This window comes from Myotis davidii, unplaced genomic scaffold (genome assembly GCF_000327345.1).
Source record: "Myotis davidii unplaced genomic scaffold, ASM32734v1 scaffold281, whole genome shotgun sequence".
In the NCBI taxonomy this organism is placed as follows: Eukaryota; Metazoa; Chordata; class Mammalia; order Chiroptera; family Vespertilionidae; genus Myotis; species Myotis davidii.
This window is the reverse complement of record NW_006293784.1, coordinates 5,367,782-5,389,472: the sequence shown is the minus strand read 5'-3', so window position 1 is coordinate 5,389,472 and position 21,691 is coordinate 5,367,782. Positions and strand designations below refer to the sequence as shown.

The window sequence follows — 21,691 nt, the reverse complement described above, 5'->3', positions numbered from 1 at the left end:
TGCTTTCTCAGAAAATGCCCTTTGAGTGAGAGGAAACATTAAAACAAGCAAACAAACAAAAAAGAAAGAAAGAAAAAAGAAATGAAGTGCTTTGCTTAAAACATAGGAATTGCTTTCACTGGTCATAAGGCATGCCAAGAGGGCGTGAGTTATTTTTCTCTCTTACTTTTTCGGAATGCTGATGATACTTTTATGAAAAGTATTCTGATGCAAAGTAATAATAACAGTACTGCTATCTGGCCAAGGGCAGACGCAGATGGTGAGCCTCAGATAAGAAGGAAAACATGTGACAGGGCTGTCGGGGATTTGTCTCTTACAGCTGGGGTGGGGTAGGGAGGACTTCCTCCTCCCTCCTCCCCAAGTCAGTATATTGGGACAGTATCAGGATGAAAATAATTGAAGCATTTGACTTTTCCATTTGTATCGGGGCTAACAAGATACTTATTCTCTTAAGACATCGAGCCTAAGAAAGGGCTAGGTTTGAATGAGCGTTTTCCGATTCTCCTAGGACACAGCCCTTGCGTTTTCTTGGGGGCCCCTCCCTGTTTGGGTGCCTGTCGCTTGCATTGTGCCAGCCAGCTGCCCGGCACCCCTGAAAATCCCTCAGGCTTGCCCACTGGGCAGTGTTTCCTCCCGTGGTCTAAACGTCCCTTGAAATAAGAAGTAAGTATGGTAAAACTTTTCCAATATTTTACAGACTGTGCTTGAATTTCAGACGCCAGGGAACAGGTAGCTAAGGAATTTATCTATCTCAGAACTGATTTTCTACTTAACTAAGAGGAGGGAGGAGGGAGGAGAGAAAAACTGAAAACACATGTAAACTGCCCTTTTCCAGGGTTATAGAAACTGCCCCAAATGATCAAAACAAAACAGTTCCTATTCTTTCCTGTGCATTTATTTAATATCATTTGGCTTATTGAAACTTGCAATTACATATATACATATATTTTTAAAGTCCCAGAAAAGACCTCCCCTTAATCTCCCTGGGGCCTCTGAGTTTCCATAGCACTTTACAAAAGATCTTTATTGAGGAAAGGATTGGACAAACTTTCCTTATATGTGTGGCCCACATCATTAATTGCCCCATCTCCTTTAGCGAGGCCTTATTCCTATGTAAATACCCTTGCATAATGTTACAGGCTATTGTTGGGCCACCGCCAGTCAGTCGCCACTTATATGCATTTTTATTTCAATCCGCGGCTCAGAGAATGAAAAGATGTCTGGACTTAAGCTGTTTACCAACTGGGCCGAAGCTGCCGAGCAGCAAAACTGAAGAAAGCCCCGAGCCACTGGAGGAACAAGGTTTTACAATGCGAGCAGCCATTTTCAGTTGAGTTATTAACCCACCCTGAAACTCTCCTAAGCTATGCCTTTTTCCAAGAACAAATGTGCTGAATCAGACATGAATGAGCCAGAACTATTAAGAGAGAAATCCTCTAAAGAACTATTGAACACAACATAGGTTTGTAATCATTTTGTCTCAGTTGCCTGCTACCAACATTATCAAGGATGGTAAGCTGGCTCGGTTGTGCACTGGCTCATAATGAAACAATAGTGCGGTGCAGTCAAACCGCACATGCAAGCAACACGCACCCAGAGTCAGACCACAGTCTTCAAGAGACTAGCAGACTGAGTTAATAGCTCAACCCCGGGCCCTTATACTGATTTGGTCTCTAAAACACAGTAGCAATCTTGAACGGGAACATTGAGAGAGAAAAAAAAATGCTTCCGAATCCGTCTACCTCTCAATCCTACGCATGGCCTCATGCGTGCTTCAGTTGAAAAGCTAAAATGATTTTCACTCTCTAGTTGTGAAGATCTGCTGGGATGAGACAACATGGCAATAACGCAGCAACACTCTCCTAAAGGGAGCTGGCTTTTCACTCTGCAAAATGCCCTGCAGGCAAGGAACATCCTACTTATTTCGGGGCACCGCAATCTGAATGGTGTGGCGTTCGCCTAAAGAAATTCTTGACTATTTGCATGCTTATGAGAATCCAATGAGTGCCTAATAAGTGCATATATGTGTCAGGAAACATCTCCTTGCAGAGTTAATGCTACAGGAAAGACGCCACACACACGCGGAGGAAAGCGGTCTTGAGTTAATTACCATCACAATGCAATCAAGTACAACAGTCGTAGCTGAAAACCTTTCCTATTAAAGCTGCTAGGCTCAGCCTTGCCTCTGCAGGTCAGCCTCCGCACTGATAACCTTTCCAGCAGACAAACACGTGTAACGTTGCCTCGTCTAATTAAAAGCGCAGGGGGGTGTAGAGAAATACCAGCACATGGACTCCAAGCAAATGAGGGATGCCTTTGGCTGCGGACGCTACCATATGCTGCAGCTGTTTACTCTGGAAGGAAACTGAGTCACTTAACATTTCAATAGGTTAATCAATTGACAATTAAATGAAGAAATTGGTTAACTCCGAAAACAATTAACATGACACTCCATTAAGTACACTCTCTAATTGCCCCAGCTGCGAGTGCAAATGAACGTGCATGGTAAAGCCTCTAACTGGGGTGGCACTGTTGTGTGTGTGTGTGTGTGTGTGTGTTTGAGAAAACAGAATTAACTGAAAACTCGCGTTTTATTTTTATTGAATAGACAGTAGGCATTCTCTCATATATACTCTTTTAAGGGCTCACTTCAAGTTGTTGAAATATTTAATTTGCAATAATTAATTAAAATAACCCAAACACCTCCTCCCAAATTATGGGTTGGTGAACAAAATGGGAAGTCTCTCCCTTTGCTTATTTTGGGACCGAATTACTTTTCAGGATCAGGTACATTTCAAGATTTCCTTTCTCATTAAACAATGCAACGCTATACTCTTTTAAGGGCTCACTTCAAGTTGTTGAAATATTTAATTTGCAATAATTAATTAAAATAACCCAAACACCTCCTCCCAAATTATGGGTTGGTGAACAAAATGGGAAGTCTCTCCCTTTGCTTATTTTGGGACCGAATTACTTTTCAGGATCAGGTACATTTCAAGATTTCCTTTCTCATTAAACAATGCAACGCACAAGTCTTAAAGTCAGAATTTTTGCTGCACATTTCCGGAAGTGGTTACTGACTGTTGGCTGTGTCCCTAACTTCACTGTCGGGTGGTAGCAATAGTGTTCATTAATGACAATTTCAAATTGGAAGCTCAGAGTTTGGATTATTACAGACTATGACAAATGCCTATTAGAGGCAGTCATTAAGAGGAAAAATACTCATTTACAAAAGAGGTGATAATTGTAAATGTTTCTGAGATATATTAAGCATTAAATATTATTTGAATGAGAATATCTTTAAAAGCTGATTATTAAAATTATATCATCTTCCTCCTCCACCCCTTTTGGGAACTTTACTATCCCTGGATACACACAAATAAATACAAAAAATCCACTTTGAGGAACTGATGGCTTAGCAGCAGAGTGGGAGAATGGCACTGAAGAAGAGGGCAATGGACAGCTGGGTAACACATTCAGGGAGTGTATTGGTCCCAGAGGGCCAGCTTCAACCTATGAGAGGTGGGGACGAGCAGGGAGCTCCTGCAGCCTGCCTAGACGTCCTGCATCACTCAGCTGGGGGTCATGATGCTGCGGACAATTCAGAGTGGACCATGTTTTATCTACTTTTCTTCTCTGCTTCACTTCTCCTTTCCTTCGCTTTTAATGCCCTGGCATGACACCTCCCAATGAAGCCCCGGGTCATAACTTTTATCTTAGGACTGTTCTCTAGGGAAATAGTGTACCTGAAATGTGATGGGGATGGTAATGGTTACTTCATCATGGAGATTTCAGCCTATACTTTCCCAAGACACTAGGATAGCCCTGGCCTGGTGGCTCCGATGGTTGGAGCTCTGTCCTGTGCACCAAATAAACTCTTGTATGGATCAAAAAAAAGCTGGCTCGTCTGGGTATGTATAGTTCACAGGCACATAGTTTATTGTACAGCATTCAGGCTGGGTTTGAGTCTCCATTTATCCTCCTATATCGATGACCTTGTGCAGTGAACAACCTATATAAATTTATCTATTTGAGTAGAGTAGAAGTAATATACAACTTATAAAGGAGTAGATTCAGAATTTTTCAAATCACTTCTAATCGTGCTTTGTTGATGTGGTTATATCCAGTTCTAAACAAAAATTAAATTTTACACATATTGTTTACAGTACCTGATTTTATGATAGCTTATCTTTCTTAGGAAAGAGCTTAAACAGGTCTTTTCCTTGGTAGGTGGGTAGAGGGAGATGAGTTGGTGTTTAAAATGTGCTGGGCATCATCTTACATATGGAGCTACAGTGAGGAGTCAGGATGAAGAGCAGTGAAAATGGGTGATTGCATTTATCCGGGACCAGGACTGCCTTTTCCTTAGCTTCTTAAACTTCACCTGTCACTCAAACAGTACATCACTCAGGGCTTCGATAATCTCCTACCCCTCAACTCTCCACCACACCACGGAAGCACTTAGATTTCCTGCTTCTTCATTTTTGATACATCAAAATCCCAAAGACATAGAAGAAAAACAGCTATTCCCTTTAATCTCCCTACTGTGAATAAAATTCCCTATCGAAATCTTGGGGTGCTCAGCACCTTCAAGATGGAAAGTAAGACCCTGGGTACCTGGTGGAATGATGGAAAAGAAAGGGAGGGAGGGGAAGAAAGAGAAGCTCAGACCCATTCTTAGGTAAGGCTGACCAGGCCAGCTGGAGACCGCTCATTGTGCATCCAATCATAGAAGGACCCCCTTCATCTCTCCCCTTTCAGCAAACGTTTATTCATTGCTTACCTTACGTCAGACCAAGTGCCACTGCAAAAGGGAATATGAGTTTCTGCCTTTGATGAGCTTACGATCTAATAGGAAAGTTGAAAACATGAGCAGATAATTTCAGTCTAACGAAATAATGACTATGATAAAAGTACGTAGAGCTTGCTATGGGAGCCTGGGGCAGGGCTGGTCACCCCACCCTGGCTTCCTGGAGAAGACCTGTGAGGTAGCTCTTTCGAGCCTGTCATTCAGGGACTGTGCACAACCTGGCTCTCCACATGCTCTACCGCTCCAGCTTTACCCCTGGTCAGTCCCCAGCCTGGTCCCCCTTGATGCCCTAGGCCAGTGATGGCGAACCTTTTGAGCTCGGCGTGTCAGCATTTTGAAAAACCCTAACTTAACTCTGGTGCCGTGTCACATATAGAAATTTTTTGATCTTTGCAATCATAGTAAAACAAAGACATATATATATATATATATTTAAATTATATTTTTGATATTTATTTTATATATTTAAATGCCATTTAACAAAGAAAAGTCAACCAAAAAAATGAGTTCACGTGTCACCTCTGACACGCGTGTCATAGGTTCGCCATCACTGCCCTATGCAATAATATACTCAACTATCACTAACTTCCAAATATCACTTGTTTATACAAACGAGACTTTCAGTCTGGAGGCTCTTCTCCCATTTACAAACCAGGAAAACCTCTGTTCATTCTTTAATGCCCATCTCAGAAGTCACTTTTGTGAAGCTTTCTCTGAAAATCCTAGGCAGAGTTGCTTTCCTTCTTCCGGCTTCTAGCCTAGCCATGTAAGGTCTCTATTTACCACGTTGTATGTCTAAGATAATATTTACCATAGTTTTTCTGTGTACATGTCTGCTTTCTCTTTAGACTGGGAGCTCAGAGGGCAGGAGTCATTCATCTTTGTTTCCCCAGGGACTAGCGCTCTGAATGGCCCTTAGCTCTGTAACTTAATATTTGATGGCTGAATGATTACATATAATATACTATGGAAACACTAATGATGGAGTCATTCACTATGCTGTTCACACTGAATAAAACATTTGGACCATCATATCAACATAGGAAACAGGCCTCTGCGATACGTGAGATTGGAAATGGCTCAGGACAGGGCCCCGACTTAGAAGATGCCTGTCAGAACCTCAGGTCTGTTGTGTTGGTTTGGCCACTGCCTCATTGTGGGTCATGGATTGTTGAGTACTTTTTAGATGATTAAATGGAGTCAGGGAGAATTTGCTTTAATTAAAGTTTCATTTAGGTCAATTGTTTATTTCTTATTCAGGACCTGTTATGTTACTATGCACTGTTCTAGGTGCTGGCAGATACAGCGATCAAATCATAAGGCTTAGGACAGAGGGTCCATGGAGAACTCTACACAGTGGCTCTGAAGGTGTGATCCTCAGCTCAACAGTATCAAGATCACCTGGAAACTCTAACTTGATGAGAATGCCAATTCTTGGACCTGAGCAGGCACCCACCAGTTCAGAAAGTCTGGGGGCTGGGGCCCAGCAATCTAATTTAACAAGCTGTCGGGTGATTCTGATGCTGAGATCCACTGCTGAGTCTAGTCCAAGTCCATGCTAGAGAGGCCATCAGTAGTCATAGTGGAAGAAACTAAAGTTTTGCCGCTCCAAAACGGCCTTTCGGGATACTGATTTTAAGCTGGTTATTAAGAAACCAAAAACTCTGAAAGAATCGTTGACCCTTCCCTTTTCCTGTCTAAGAGATTCAGATGGAAAGGCTTTCACCAGGAATGGAATCTTAACATATTCAACTTAGCATTAGATGGGAAAGCTCAGGCAGGGGTCTGATAGGTAGGTCGCCCCTCACTTTGTGTCCCAGTGTTTCTGGGTTATCTAGCAAGAATTTGCCTGCCACTGCGATTCTGCTCTTCCTCAACTACCTGTAAGTTGCCTATTTCCTTTGACATCTCAGACCCCTTCCCTCTTTCTCCGTTGTCCATAATGGCATATAAACCTCAGTTGCCCAATGTGTTTGGAGTTTTATATCTCACTAGAGGCCCGGAGCAAAAAATTTGTGCACTCGGCGGGGAGGGGAGGGTCCCTCAGCCCAGCCTATGCCCTCTTGAAGTCTGGGACCCCTCGGGGGATGACCACCTGCTGGCTTAGGCCTGTTCCCTGGGGATTGGGCCTAAGCTGGCAATCAGACATTCCTCTGGCAGCCTGGAGTCCTTGGGGGATGCCCACTTGCCAGCGGGGGGAAGGCCTAAGCTGCAGTCGGACATCCTTAGTGCTGCTGAGGAGGCGGGGGAGGCTCCTACCATCACTGCTCTACTGGTAGACCACCAGGGGGTAAACTCTCCTTTTTTTCTTTTTCTTTTTTTATTCTGGGATTTATTTACCTTCTATAACTGAAACTTTGTTGCCATCACTAGAGCTGAGAGCCGGACTCCGGCTCGCTCCAGCTCTGAGGCCACTGCCTGCTGAAAGAAGGTATCTGGGGTTTGTTTAGCTTCTATAATTGAAACTTTGTTGCTTTCAGAGCTCAGAGCTGGGCTGTAGCAGGCAGGGAACCTTGGCTTCCTCCATCACTGGAGCAAGCAAGCCTCATGTTCGCTTCAGCTGCGTGGCTGCCGGCCACTATCTTGGTTGGGTTAATTTGCATATCGTGCCGATTAGCCAATGGGAGGCATAATGAAGGTATGGTCAATTACCATGTTTGTCTGTTATTAGATAGGATAACACCCCCATCATGTACATCAGTAATAAACTTTGTACATTTTCTTCTATTAGTCTGTCTTTGTTAACCTAATTATTACCCCACTAGAAGAACTTAACAAACTCTAATATTTGAGTTTGTCTGCCTGGGCACATTGGCCAAGGAGTCTGCAGTGTTTAAAGGAAAACAGTTTAGTATTGAATTGGTCAATCTGGTTCTGGGGAGCTAGCACTTTAAAAGACCCAATGCTCTTGCCCTAACTGGTTTGGTTCAGTGGATAGAGCATCGGCCTGCAGACTGAAGGGTCCCAGGTTCGATTCCGGTCAAAGGCATGTACCTTGGCTGTGGGCACATCCCCAGTAGGGGGTGTGCAGGAGGCAGCTGATCGATGTTTCTCTCTCATCGATGTTTCTAACTCTTTATCCCTCTCCCTTCCTCTCTGTAAAAAATCAATAAAATATATTTTTAAAAAAACAAACCCAACTCTCACCCTGGCTGGGTGGCTCAGTTGGTTGGAGCGCCATCCATACACCAAAAAGGTTGCAGGTTTGATCCCTGGTCAGGGCACAGATGGAAGGCAACTGATCAATGTTTCTCACTCTCATCGATGTTTCTCTCTCTCTCTTCCTCTCTCTAAACATATCCTCAGGTGAGAACTAAAAAATAAAAGAAAAAATAAAACGTCTGACTCTCCAATCATGTGTATGTTACAGGGCAAAATCACAAGACATTGTGGGTGAGTGGTTCAGGGTCCTGTTGGGAGTTGATTGATTGGAAGGGACATAAGGGTAATAAATCATTTCTTCAGGTCTTAAGAGCAGCTCTGAGGTCTGCTCTGACATCCCTCTATCTGTTTCATGGAAAAGTAGCCAGCGAGTCATTCCAGCTGAGGGCTCAGGAGCTCAGTTGGGTTGGTAGCTCAGCTGCTTAGAGCATGGACCCAATATGCCAGAGTTGCCATTCAGTCCCTGGTCTGGGCACATACAAGAATCAACCAATGAATGCATGAACAGGTGGAACAACAAATCGATGTTTCTCTCTCTCTCTCTCTCTCTCTCTTTCTGTCTCCTCTCTCTCTCTCTCTTCCTCTTTCTCTAAAGTCAATTAAAAAAAATTAAAAGACACTATCTTTAGCCTGCCAGAGGTCCAGACCTTGTGATCATGTCTGTTCCAGACTATTGTCTTTTGCTGCCTTGGGGAAAGGCTCTGTCTGGGGAGAGGGGTGGGGTGGAGAGAGGGGTGGTGGAGAGAGACAGAAATATGATTTCTAGAACTAGGATTCAAAGCGAAAGCTAATCAAAGTTGTAAGGGCCCGCAGTTTCAAAGGTGGGAGAGCGAGTATTTTTTTAAACCCCCACAATAGCTTCTACTGGTCCTGCATATCCACCCTTCCAGCAGCTCTCTGCCCTGGGAAATGAGCGTGTGTGTCCGCGTCAGTGGTTCTCATGGCCTGGACTTCTGTTTGGGGTCAGATAATGGGGAGGAAGGGAGTTATAAGCCTGGATTCCTCCCTGCAAGGTTATCCCAGGCTGACTGTGTCCCTCAAGTCGAAGCCTCCTAAGGATGCCTTCCCCTCACAGCACTTTCTCCAGCCTCTGGCAGTGGCCCCTCCCCTCAGGCCTGGGCAAGGTGAGGGCATGACTGCCCAGGACTTGTGATTCCCTATCTCACTCCCACCCACCCTCAGGTTACAAATAGCCCCTTTGTGCATAAGCCACACAAATCATCCTGAGTGTCCTTTCTGCTTCCAGCAGAACCCCTCCATTTGGTTTAGATCGTGCCATCTTCCCACCCCCTCCCCGAACCCCCGGGTTGCCATCTTATTTGTGATCTTCTGCAGAAGTCCATGAAAATGGTTCAATAGCTTTTAAAATCAGAAGAAAAGATATGAATACAGTCCAGCCTAGAATGTATTTGTCTTTATATTGATGTAATTTTTAACCTTTTTTTTTTTTCCCAATGAAGGAAGAGGACCACAAAGGCAAAATTGCCTCTGGCCTATGACAGTCATAATGTGGCCTCTTGCTAATTGATTTTCTTACCTCCCTGTTATTCGTCCCCCAACCCCTCTCTTCCACCCACAGGACAATATACCCACATGCACAGACTCACCCAAGTATATTTGCCCCTTTGTATTCACGCCCCACTTTCCCCTCTTCCTCCTTCCCCTGCTGTGGAGGAAGGAGGCGGCTTTTCTTTGAGGACAGTCAATAGGGGGTGTTGGCAGACCAAAGGGCCAGAGGAAGAAGTCAGGGTACTTACCCTCCTGGCACCCTCCCTGCTGCCCATTGGTGAGGCCACAGCTTCTGCTGCTGAGCCCCCGCCCCCCCCCCAGCTCTTTCCAGGTTCCTGTAACCACTCCCTCCCCTGCCCTTTTGGGTCTAGGGAAGTTTTGGCTCTTCACTAGCCCCTGGTGCCTCACCATTTCTTCCTGGGTTCCTTAACCCTTTGTTAATAGCCTTTGTAAATAGTTTCTTCATGAACATGCATACAGACCTATTTTTAATCAGTAGAACAGAGCCATAGCTGTTTTTGATTTGTACATTTAATCCATCGCAAACATCTCCCAAGGTTTCCACAAAGTCTGCATAATGACCATATGTCAATACAATGCTCTTCCTCGTGATGTACATTAACTTCCTAATTTTTCTCTTCCCCCCCCTTCCTTTTGACTGGCTTATCCTTAACACTGTCTTTTTTCATTTTCATTATAGCCAGAAAAAAACAAACATTCTCAAGGTGTAGATTTTTACTGCATATATATTTTCACTGCATTTATGTTCTTTTTTTTTTCTTTTAAGATTCTGATGCCATCTGTCTTATAACCACATGTCTACCCCTCCTTCAGAATTCTTCTACAAACAGTTTTGCTCACTCTGTGTGGAATGTATTTACACTCAACTATCGGCAGACATTTGTTTAAACTATTCTCTCCATTTGCAATATTCTCTTCTCCCAAGTTTTTCAAATGTCAACTTTCCTGCCAAGTTAAATATGTTATTTTCTCTTTTGAACTAACCTATTCAAATAATGTATTTGGTAATTAATAATTTTTTACATTTTGAAATGTCGTTTAAATATTTTAGATTATTTGACTGTAAACATATTACTATCTGTTCTCCTTCAACTTGATTATTAATTTTTTGACAAGAACTATTTTCTTATATCATTTTTCTCTATAGGGACTTGCACATACTAGTAATTGCTTAATAAATATGTATTGATCTGAAAAATGTTGGAGGCCAATATATAAAAGATTGACTATCAAAATCTTAGGTAGGTTTAAGTGTGATTAAAGTTGATCTCTCTGTCCATTTCTATGTCACAAGCTGTGACTTTATCACATGATACTTGGGTTTCCAATATTGTTTGGAGATATTATTGTTCTTAAGTATCACTAAGAGGGGAAATGCTTTAAAAGTATTTGTATCTAAGTCAAGGGTGAGCACATGCACAAGAAAGAAGCACTTCCATAGTATAGATTTATTTTATTTATTTACTTATTGAAATTTTTTTTGTTAATCCTCACCCAAGGGTATTTTTTCCATTGAATTTTAGAAAGACTGGAAAGGAGGGAGGGAGGGAGGGAAGGGGAGAGAGAGAGAAATATTGATGTGAGAGAGACACATCTATTGCTTGCCTCCCACACGAGCCCCAAGCGGTGCCAGGGATGGAACCTGAAACCCTTTACTGGGATAGAACCCACAACCTTTCGGTGTGCAGGCTGATGCTCTAACCACTGAACAACACAGGCCAGGGTATAATAGTATAGATTTAGAAGGAGGAGTCAAGGCAGTAATAATAATGGTAGTGATAACTCAGCTTCTATTTACTAACACAGATCCCGAGTCATTCTGAAACACATTGCCCTGTTTTTCATCACATTACTTCCAAATATCTTTCTCATTTACTATATTACTACTACTAATAAAACCTTCCTTACTCCAACTAAGATATATGTGACACAAAAGGAAGGCTGTTTTGTTCTTGTATTCCGCACTGTATTCCCAAATATTTCCACTGCAAACATTTCCCAAGGGAATAAGTTTAGCACAGAGTATGCATTCAATGAACACTTGTTGAATAAATGAATGAATGGACATTTAATAGTATTTCATGATTTTCCAGACAGTGCTCTAAGTGCTTCACACAACACCCTGTTAGGTACTTACTATACCTATTTACAGAGGAGGAAACTGAAGCTCAGAGAAATTAAGGGACTTTCACATCCAGTAATTGGTAGTCTGATTCTGGAGACTGCAGTTTCAGCCAATATGTTAAGTTGTAATCAATAAAATATTGTAAAATAACAACAACTACCATTTGCACATGTTCTTCTAAAACGCATGAACTATTTTCACAGGTATTTCCATTTTGATAACATTCAATGATCCTGAGCTAATATTATCATGATCCCTATTTTACAGATGGGAAAACTGAGAAATGAAGTAACTTGTCTGAGGTCACAGTGCCATGAAGTGGCAGCCCTGGGAAGTAAACTCAGATCTCCTGAGTCCCATTTCCATCTTTCTCCCACTCCATGTACCCGCCTTGCACCATGCTGCAGGTTAAACGTGGCCAAAGACCACAATGTATGGCTTTAGACATACGTAAGAAGAAATTCTGATTTAGCATAGTAGTGACTAATAAAATAATTGTTATCAGTCACCAATAAAAAAGTCTACTTTTATATTCACTGATTCTACTTTAGTCATTACTAACTTGTTACTAATAAAATATTCCACATGGGTTGTAAATTGTGTGAGTGTGTGTGTGTGTGTGGGGGGGGGGGCAGTCCCCAAGCATTTATCTTAGAAGGACATGACAATAACAACATTTTCATGAGTAACTTTCAGAAAGACTGTACAATCACTTGTTCAGGATTGCTCTGTGGTCTGTATTTCATATATCAAAAAAGAGGTATTATCTCCCCTTCTTCTCTTAGATATTTATTTCTACAATGGGAGTTGGCAAATGATTCCAAGTTATATTTTCTTGACAAGATAATACACATTATAAGCATGACTTTGACAGTTAGAATGAGACCCTGAGGACTGCGGGGAGGAGGGGAAGCGGGGAGATGGACAGACCCTCGAACAAAGTGCTGGAGAGTGGCCGATGGCAATGACAGCAGGGTAAGATAAAGCAGCCCGCCATCTGACTCCGGCTCAAACTGTAAAGTTTAACATGCAGGGATAACGACGGAGTCGAATTAGAAGTAAATTAAGATACATGTCAACCTTCTCTTCAGGGAGATGGATGAAGAGGCATTCTGCACTCATGGAAGAACAGAGAAGGAACACGTCACTTTATGTCAAGGTAAGATGGTGGAATAGGAACTACCGTTCATGATCAGAGTGGAAAATGCAGATTCACTGGCTCTATAAGAAGGGATCTGAAGAATGGCTGAGAATGATTTGGCAATTGTAGGCGACCAGGAACTGAATATGATTTAACGTAGAAGTATAACCATTAAGGAGAAAGATATTGTACTTCAGCATAGTAATGAGGTATTGCTGTTGTCCACTCAAAACTTTTACTTTCCATAAAGCTTATTATTTACTTTTCATATCGTGCACTGGCAATTTAATGTTCAAATTAATCCAAGACTCATTTTAGTGCATGCGGACCTGCTCACTTGCTTCTGCAGTCTACGGAGGTTTCTCTCTTTATGGACATGTCTAGTTCTTATTTTCATGCCACTCACTTGGAATTTAGACTTTCAATGACAGTTTCATTTTATAAGCATGCATGCCTGTAATCTCACCAGCTCAGTGCATATGTTTATTTGCAGGAACGCGGGTTCGTGAGTAGCTACCATGTGGTTTTTGTTAGAGCCATAGTGCTTAGTTTGGGGCCCAACATAGTTGTTACTTAGTTATTAATTGCTGTATGATTATTTATTTTACTTTTGGTTTAGGCTTTTGTTTTCTCCACAGCCAGCAAAAGTTGCAGTAAAAACCGTGTAGTACAATTTATGAAAACGTGTGGGTTGCAATGTATTTACATTGTTACTTCTCCATGGAATGCAGTGGTGTCCCTTTGAGTGAGGAATTTGAAAATATGTGGGTTTGGGGAAGTATCTCCTGCCCCCACTGGTGGGCTTCCTTCCACAGGAGATGCCCGCTAGAGTACTGCCAAGGCTGCGGGGGCAAGCCTTTGCATTTACAAATGTGGGTCACCTGGGCTTTCTTCCACAGGAGATCCCGCAGGCAGCTGCCAGGTTTGCTGGGGCAGATCTTTGCAAATACAAATGTGGGTCAATGTGTTGACAGGATGTCAGATTTGTGTAGCTAATGGAGCTTCAGCATGAATATCGAGCCTTCTGCCATTCCATTGTTGCCCAAATGAACCTGTGGGTGCCTATTCCTGCCTGCCTCTATTGGAATAGAAAATAGAAGCCCTTCTTGTGAAAACCTGCCCAAGGTCCACAGCCCACCCTTGACCCATAGTAACTGGTTTTTAGCAACAACTGAAAAGTAAATTCAAAGAGATCCAAATGGCAGAGCAGTGATACCTTTCGGTCAAAATAGTCTGTAATTTCATGTTCAGGGATCTTTGCCGTGGCATGGATCAACGAAGAGTAACAAAGAACAAGTCGGATCAGCTGATTTGGCGGGACCGAGTCTTTTGTATCACCGAAGGCCTCAAATATTATTGAGTTCAATTGAAACATATAAATCTCAGGGGGGACGGTGGGTATCTGACTACTCTTGTTTTTTCTCTTCATTAGAGTACTCTGAAATTATATTTCAGGATCATGGCCATTTCATTTGAACTGAACATAGTAAACTACAGGCAACTTTTTTATTCTTTGGGAGATGGGAGTGTGGATTAAATAGCATTTACCATAAGCCCTCATTTTAACTTCTTAATGTTCTATTACCTATAACTGCATTACCTGGTGCTTCTACTAATGAGCACTTCCGCATATGTATACAACAATGATCTACATTAACTAGATCATTTATTTAAGCCAGTGGTTCTCAAACTTCCTAATGCCGCGACCCTTTAATACAGTTCCTCATGTTGTGGTGACCCCCCAACCATAAAATTATTTTCGTTGCTACTTCATCACTGTAATTTTGCTACTGTTATGAATCGTAATGTAAATATCTGATGCCGAAACCGGTTTGGCTCAGTGGATAGAGCGTTGGCCTGCAGACTCAAGGGTCCCACGTTCGATTCCGGTCAAGGACATGTACGTTGGTTGCGGGCACATCCCCAGTGGGAGATGTACGGGAGGCAGCTGATCGATGTTTCTCTCTCATCAATGTTTCTAACTCTCTATCTCTCTCCCTTCCTCTCTGTAAAAAATCAATAAAATATATTAAAAAAATATCTGATATGCAGGATGTATTTAGGCCACCCCTGTGAAAGGGTTGTTTGACCCCCAAAGGAGTCGCGACCCACAGGTTAAGAGCCGCTGGTTTAAGCAGAAGACCTTTCCTCCAGTTTTTCAGATAATATATTTTCTTTGCTTCAGTTGAACACCTAGTGTATTTGCATTGTTTTTATTTTAAAATAAGTTTTTTATTGATTTTAGGGATAAGGATAGAGAGATAGAAACATCACTGATGGGCTGCCTCCTGCGTGCCCCCTACTGGGGATTGAGCCCAAAACCCAGGCATGTACCCTGACCAGAGATTGAGCCAGTGACCTCTTGGTTCATAGTCAACATTAATGCATTTTTGAGAAAAGGGAAATATTATACCTACATATTTGTCTGTCGCAGTAACAAACGTAATAGTTGAGTCCATGACAGTACACTGGGCAGTTTTCCTAATGGACTTCAATGTAGAATGCAATGTCTGTAAAATCTAAGGGCTGAAAGTGTGCTAAGTTGAAGTGGACACTTACATTGTTAAAATTTAATAGTTACTACAGAAATTGTTTAGAACCTACACACAGCGTTTGTGCAGAGAGGAGTCTTTTATTTCTGACATTGTTTAGAATGTCTGTGCATGATGATACTTAAAGGCAGATTGGATTTTAGCTGATTTTAATATTGGGTTTCCACTCTCTGTTGCCCATGCCAATTCTTGTACCAGGGCTCACTGTTTCCATTTGAGTCCACCTCTGTTGTGTTTTATACAGGTGCATTTTTTATTTTCGGCTCATATACTTTGGAGTACAGCTTTCAAAGGTAATTTTTTTCCCAGCACATGTCTTTCTTTTTTTAAAAACCATGCCTCCTCTCAGTATATCAGAAATCTTATTTTTATTTACTATTTCGACATTATTAATTGTCGCTCAGAAAGCTGTATACTGTTTGATGAGAACTAGATCTATAGATAAATATTGATCTGTATGTAGTATGTTTTGTACATTTGTTTAAAAGGAATAATGCCTTTAAAAAAATAAGAATGGAAGGGATTAAATAGAAGAATGTGGCAATATTCCGACAATTGTTCTTGTATGTGTTTGTATTTGCCATCTATAGAAACCAACTTTTCATATCTTATCTCTTTCGTGGCGGTACAAAATAAGAATCCCTCACAAGAGAGCTCTCTTCCTCTCATCTCATCCAGTACCTAAGTGTGCATGGATGTTTTCTCCTACATTTATCAGGCTGTTTTTTTCCCTTGCTGGCACCCCAAATAGTAGCCAGGCAGCATCATACGTGAGGCTGTTTTGTTTTTTGATACTATTGTATTTTTCCCTTCTCTAAAAGCAGTTCCTCTGTACTGACTAAATGGGTTTTTTATCAATTAGCTTTGGCTGGGAAAATCTTTTCCTGTCTAATATAGAATAATGATTTTTTTTTTCATCTGTCAAGGGGGTTATTAATAAATGCCACCAGTGGGGTTAGAATATTCTCTGGTGTTTGCTTTAGGGGAACAAGGGGATTGTCGGAAATCCTAGCCAAACTGAACCATAATTAGAGAGAAAATGTTAGCAATTAGAACTATACATTAGGCTTTAATTTACTACCATGGAAAAGTCGAGGGTGGCATTTTTATTCCATTTTTAGGTACAGCAGATGGATTGCTCATTACAGGATAATTTCCTCCGACCCTCTGCATTTCTCAGGGTAGCAAAGTGGCTGAGAGCGCTGTGCAGTCAGTGCTCCGATTTTATTTTATTTTTTGCGGGGGTGGTACGTAGAGTGGGAGGTTGAGCGGTTATCAGTTTCCTGCCCAGTCATTGACGTTATTGGGAATCTTTTTACATGTTGAATAATTTCAGGCCAAGAAAACAGTTTGGGAACACAAGTACATTAATATAATTTACTTTTATATCCTCGCTTCAATGTGTTGTACTGATGTGGTTTAACAACCTTCACGTTAAAAAATTCCCCTTTTCAGGGTTTCCACTTTTGATTTTTCTTAATGACCAAAATGAACATTTTAACTTATATCTTCTCAACCCAAAGATACTATAGCTGCAGTCAATTTCAGTCTAATTCCTGGAAGCTCCTGCAGCCACAGAGTGAAACTTTGTTGAAGATGTGGGGTCTACATGATCATGTTTTCTGTTGACCTCACACGTGACATTTTCATAAAATGAATGTTGGGCCAAGATATTAATGACCATTTAAAACAAATGTATTTATGTATGTATGCATTTATTTATCTTTACAAATGTATTTATTTTGATGTAACAATATTTTTCACGAAGAAAGAAATCTTCTAGCTATTTTATATTACAATGAGTCAAAATCAGCCACAGTGGCCCGGCTGCTGTAGCTCAGTAGTTGAGAGTCAACCTATGAACCAGGAGGTCACGGTTCAATTCCTGGTCAGAGCACATGCCCAGTTTCAGGCTCCATCTCCAGTGTGGGGTGTGCAGGAGGCAGCCAATGGGTGATTCTCTCACATGATTGATGTTTATATATCTCTCTCTCCCTCTTCCTTCCTCTCTGAAATCAATAAAAATATATTAAAAGACAAAACAAATATATTTTTTTAAAAATCAGCCACAGTTTCCTTTGCTTTTGAAAATGTAGTTGAAAATATTTTATTTTATTATGATAAAACATATATAACACAAAACATATTATTTTAACCATTTTTAGATGTACAGTTCAGTGGCATTAATACATTCACATTGCTGTGAATCACCACCATCCATCTTCAAAACTTTTTCATCTTCCCAAACTGAAATTGCATTTATTAAACAACAAATCTCCATTTCCCTTCCCCCCACCCCCACCATTCTACTTTCTGTCTCAATAAATGGACTCCTCTAGGTATCCTATATAATAAAAGGGTAATATGCAAATTGACTGAATGGTGAAACTACCAGAATGCCCATGGCCCCTCGCCCCAGCCGGCCCAACCTCAATGGCCCCCATTGGGGGTGGGCCAGCTGGACCCCACCAGCGCACGAATTTGAGCACTGGGCCTCTAGACTCATGTAAGTGGAATCACACAATATGCGGCCTTTACTTTCTGGTTTATTTCACCCAGCATGTCTGTAAGGTTCATCCATGTTGTTGCAGAATTTCTCATTTCTTAAGGCAGAATAATATTCCATTTTTGTACATACCATGAAGGTACCTTTATTTTAAATCTTTACACATATTTCCCAAAGATTTATCTCCACACTCAAATGTTGATGAGTTGACATCTATAAAGAAGCTATGTTTGCCACCGGTGAGGTGGCTGATAGAAAGGTTGGTGAGTTTTGACCCATGGCAGTTCACTGTAGGCAGTTTAGATAAGAAACAAAGGAAACTATCCAATCTATAGCCTATATCAGTGGTTGGAAAACTCATTAGTCAACAGAGCCAAATATCAACAGTACTTCTTCAAAATAGACTCGCCCAGGCCGAAAACCGACTTCTACGCATGGGCCACAAAGTTTTAATTGCACTGGCAGGGGAGCAGTTAGGGGGGAATCAGGCTGGCAGGCAGAAGCAGTTAGGGGCAATCAGGCAGGCAGGCAGGCGAGCAGTTAGGAGCCAGTGGTCCTAGATTGTGAGAGGGATGTTCGACTGCCAGTTTAGGTCCAATCCCTGAGGGATCCCAGATTGGAGAGGGTGCAGGCTGGACTGAGGGATATGACCGCCCCCCCCACCCTGTGCACAAATTTTGTGCACTGAGCCTCTAGTGCTAGTATATAAAAGCCAAGCAACCAGAATGACCAGTAACTATGATGGGCACTGTGGTGGCCAACCGGCCAGATCGGGGTCCCCATCGGCCCCCCCAACCTCCTGCGGTCCCTCCCCCTGGCCAGCCCAGCCCTGATCGGCCCCCCACCCTGATCAGGGGTGTGCACCAGGCCTCTAGTCTTTCCATAAAAGACCAGTTAGAGGACAGCCATGTTAGGCTAATTCAAGTTATGACATGGAGAGTAAAGCAGTTAATTAATTTTATTTTCAGGTAAATGTTAAGAAGGCATTATTAAAAACATTTACAGCAGTAATTCATTACAGAATTTTCAATGGTTGATAAAGTCAGGTACCTAGGTATCCTCAATTTTCTCTTTAATCGAAGGATCAGAAGAATAAGAACTATTTTTCCTGTATTCCATATTGTACCAGAATTTAGCTAAAGTTTTTCATGCCACTTATGGAAAACATCAGCACAAAAATGCTATACTTTTGTCAATTAATAATTCCATAGTTCTATAGCGGTGTGACAGAAAACATTTTTTTCCTCATAAAAATTCATATTATGTAAACAAAACATTACTTAACTTTTGAGTTTTAAATGTTTAGATGGCAAAAGTTTATTTAAGACTACTATGCCTGAAGGTAAAGTTCAGCTATAACACATCACTTTTCATAAGCTTCCTTAGAAGGAAAACTCTTTGCAGAAAAGGGTTGACAAGACTTCTGTGGGGCTAAAAAATATTTTCCCTCCTACCTTCTAAGTTCTAGCCTGGTTAATAATCAAATTATTGTGACTGTGTTTAGGATTTTATCAGGAATGCTAGAATTGATAAAATTAGAATTGAAATTGTTAGGTTAGAGTAGATAAACTTTAAACTTCATCAATGTAGATATTGCCAAATTGCTCTGCAAATTTTCCTGGTTTTAAAATGTGTTAAATATGTTCTCTCTTTCCTGTCAGAGCCTGGAGCATGCTGCAGGACCCAGAGTTAAGTCCCCGCCCACCCGCCTGTACCTCGAAATCACATGAGACCCAGACCCGGCTGGTCCCACCCCCATCAAGCCCCGCAGGGCAGGGGGCGCAGCCTCATGTCCCCTGTCAAGCCCTGCCAGGTGGAGATCCGGCCTCAGGTCCTCCGGTGCAGTCTCAGGTCCCCCCCGTGCAGTCTCAGGTCCTCCGGCCCGGCCTTAGGTCCCTGAGCCCCAGTGCTGGGCCAGGGGGCACAACCCGAGGTCGCCCAGCCCCAGTGCTGGGGTGGGGGGTCATGGCCTCAGGTCCCCTGGCCCTGACGCTGGGGCCGGGAGGTGTGAGGGCGCGAGGGCGTGACAATCATTTGCACATTATCTCTTTATTATATAAGATTTGTTGAAGAAGCTGGGTCCTTTGCACTGTTTATTTCTGATTGCATCCTCATGGTATAGTTTAATGTGTTCTGTCTTCTTTTTTTCCCTATAAATTAATAGTTGAATGTAAAAGCTTGATCAAATCAGGTCTGAAATTTTAAGCCAGGCTACTTCTTAAGTAGAGGCTTATTATTTTATCGGGGGGCACATAATATTTGGTTATTTCTCTTTGTGATGTTATTAATCATTGATTTTCAATGCCTAGATCCATGAACTCCTTAAGGGATTATAAAATGGTAATATTAAATTTCTTCTTTGTTTATTAACTGGAATACTTCCAAAAAATTAATTATCTGGTAGCCCTAGCTCATTTGGCTCAGTGGATAGAGCGTCAGCTTGTGGACTGAAGGGTCCTGGTTTTGATTCTGGTCAAGGGCATATGCCTGGGTTGCGGGCTCAATCCCCAGTAGGGGGTGTGCAGAGGCAGCCAATCAATGAGTCTCTCTCATCATTGATGTTTCTATCTCTCTCTCCTTTTCCCTTCCTCTTTGAAATCAATAAAAAATATATATATATATAAAGAATTCTCCTCATATACTGTTGGTTAGGGGTCCTCAAACTTTTTAAACAGGGGGCCAGTTCACTGTTCCTCAGACCCTTGGAGGGCCAGACTATAGTTTAAAAAAAACCTATGAACAAATTCCTATGCACACTGCACATATCTTATTTTGAAGTAAAAAAACAAAATGGGAACAAATACAATATTTGTATTTGCATGTGGCCCGCTGGCCGTAGTTTGAGGACCCCTGGGTTAAACAGTGGTATAGAATATATAGGAAAGGTGAGATAAATACTTGTTTCTCCTTATTTACATAATAGTTTTGGTTGACCAACATCCTCTAATAGTGAATAATTAGTTTGTTTCAGGACCATTGTGAATTCATGAGTTTAAGCACAGTTGAGGGGCTTCAAACTACATCCTTACCAATGCTCAAATTGTTCCATCCTTGGCAAGAGGCAGTGTCTTTGAGTTGGCTCCTGCATCTTTCTGACATGTCTTTCATAATCTTTGATGTTTTCCTTACTATCTAGTAGGTTGAAAAAATATTCCTGTCTATTCTTGTACATATTCTGCCTCATACTTGAAACTAGCTATTTTCTTATGATGTTCTCATTTCCCTTAAAGGGGATAGGATTTTAAGTCCACTATCTAAATGCTAAGAATACTTACATACTTATTATTATCTTAAAGCTATTCTAATCCTTTTCAGTAGATAAAGTCAAGGATTTTTTTTTAAAAGATGAAATATAGTTCATACTGATATTTCTAATTCAAGTTCAGGACCATAAGTTTTGTTATTCAAACTCTTCTGTCTTGCGTCTACATCTCCTTTTTCTCTCCCAAAGAATTCTAATTATTAAGGACACCACAGAGAATAGAATTAGACCATCAAAAATGTTCTCATCTTCTTTTTCCACAGTACACAGGATACTAGTACTAAAGCTAACACTCATAACATGATTATTGTAAAGAGTTTAAAATTCTTTCTGCTGTTCTTATTATCTTCCTAAAGACTGGATATGCATTTAAATTTATTTATTTTATGTTACCTTTTATTTTTAAGGAATGCTTTTAAAATTTAATTTTGTATGTTTCTCAAGCCATATCATAAAACATATCTATTCAAGGAAGATTAGCTTTTATTTCTCTTACTGCTCTCCTATTTCTTCTTTCCTCTAATATATGACCATTTAAATATTGTTTTTTGTTTTTCCTTCCATTATTTGCTCTGTTATTATTAGTAAATTATAAATACACAC

General features: G+C 41.3%; 1 long non-coding RNA gene across 1 annotated transcript in view; it reads left to right on the top strand.

Annotated features, from left to right (window-relative positions):
* The window catches only part of LOC107183731, a 130,649-nt gene that overhangs the window by 92,757 nt on the left and 16,201 nt on the right, over window positions 1-21,691 (top strand). The window contains exon 2 of the long non-coding RNA XR_001514548.1: window positions 12,719-12,786. This is a non-coding gene — a long non-coding RNA (uncharacterized LOC107183731). The remainder of the gene's footprint in view (window positions 1-12,718; window positions 12,787-21,691) is intronic.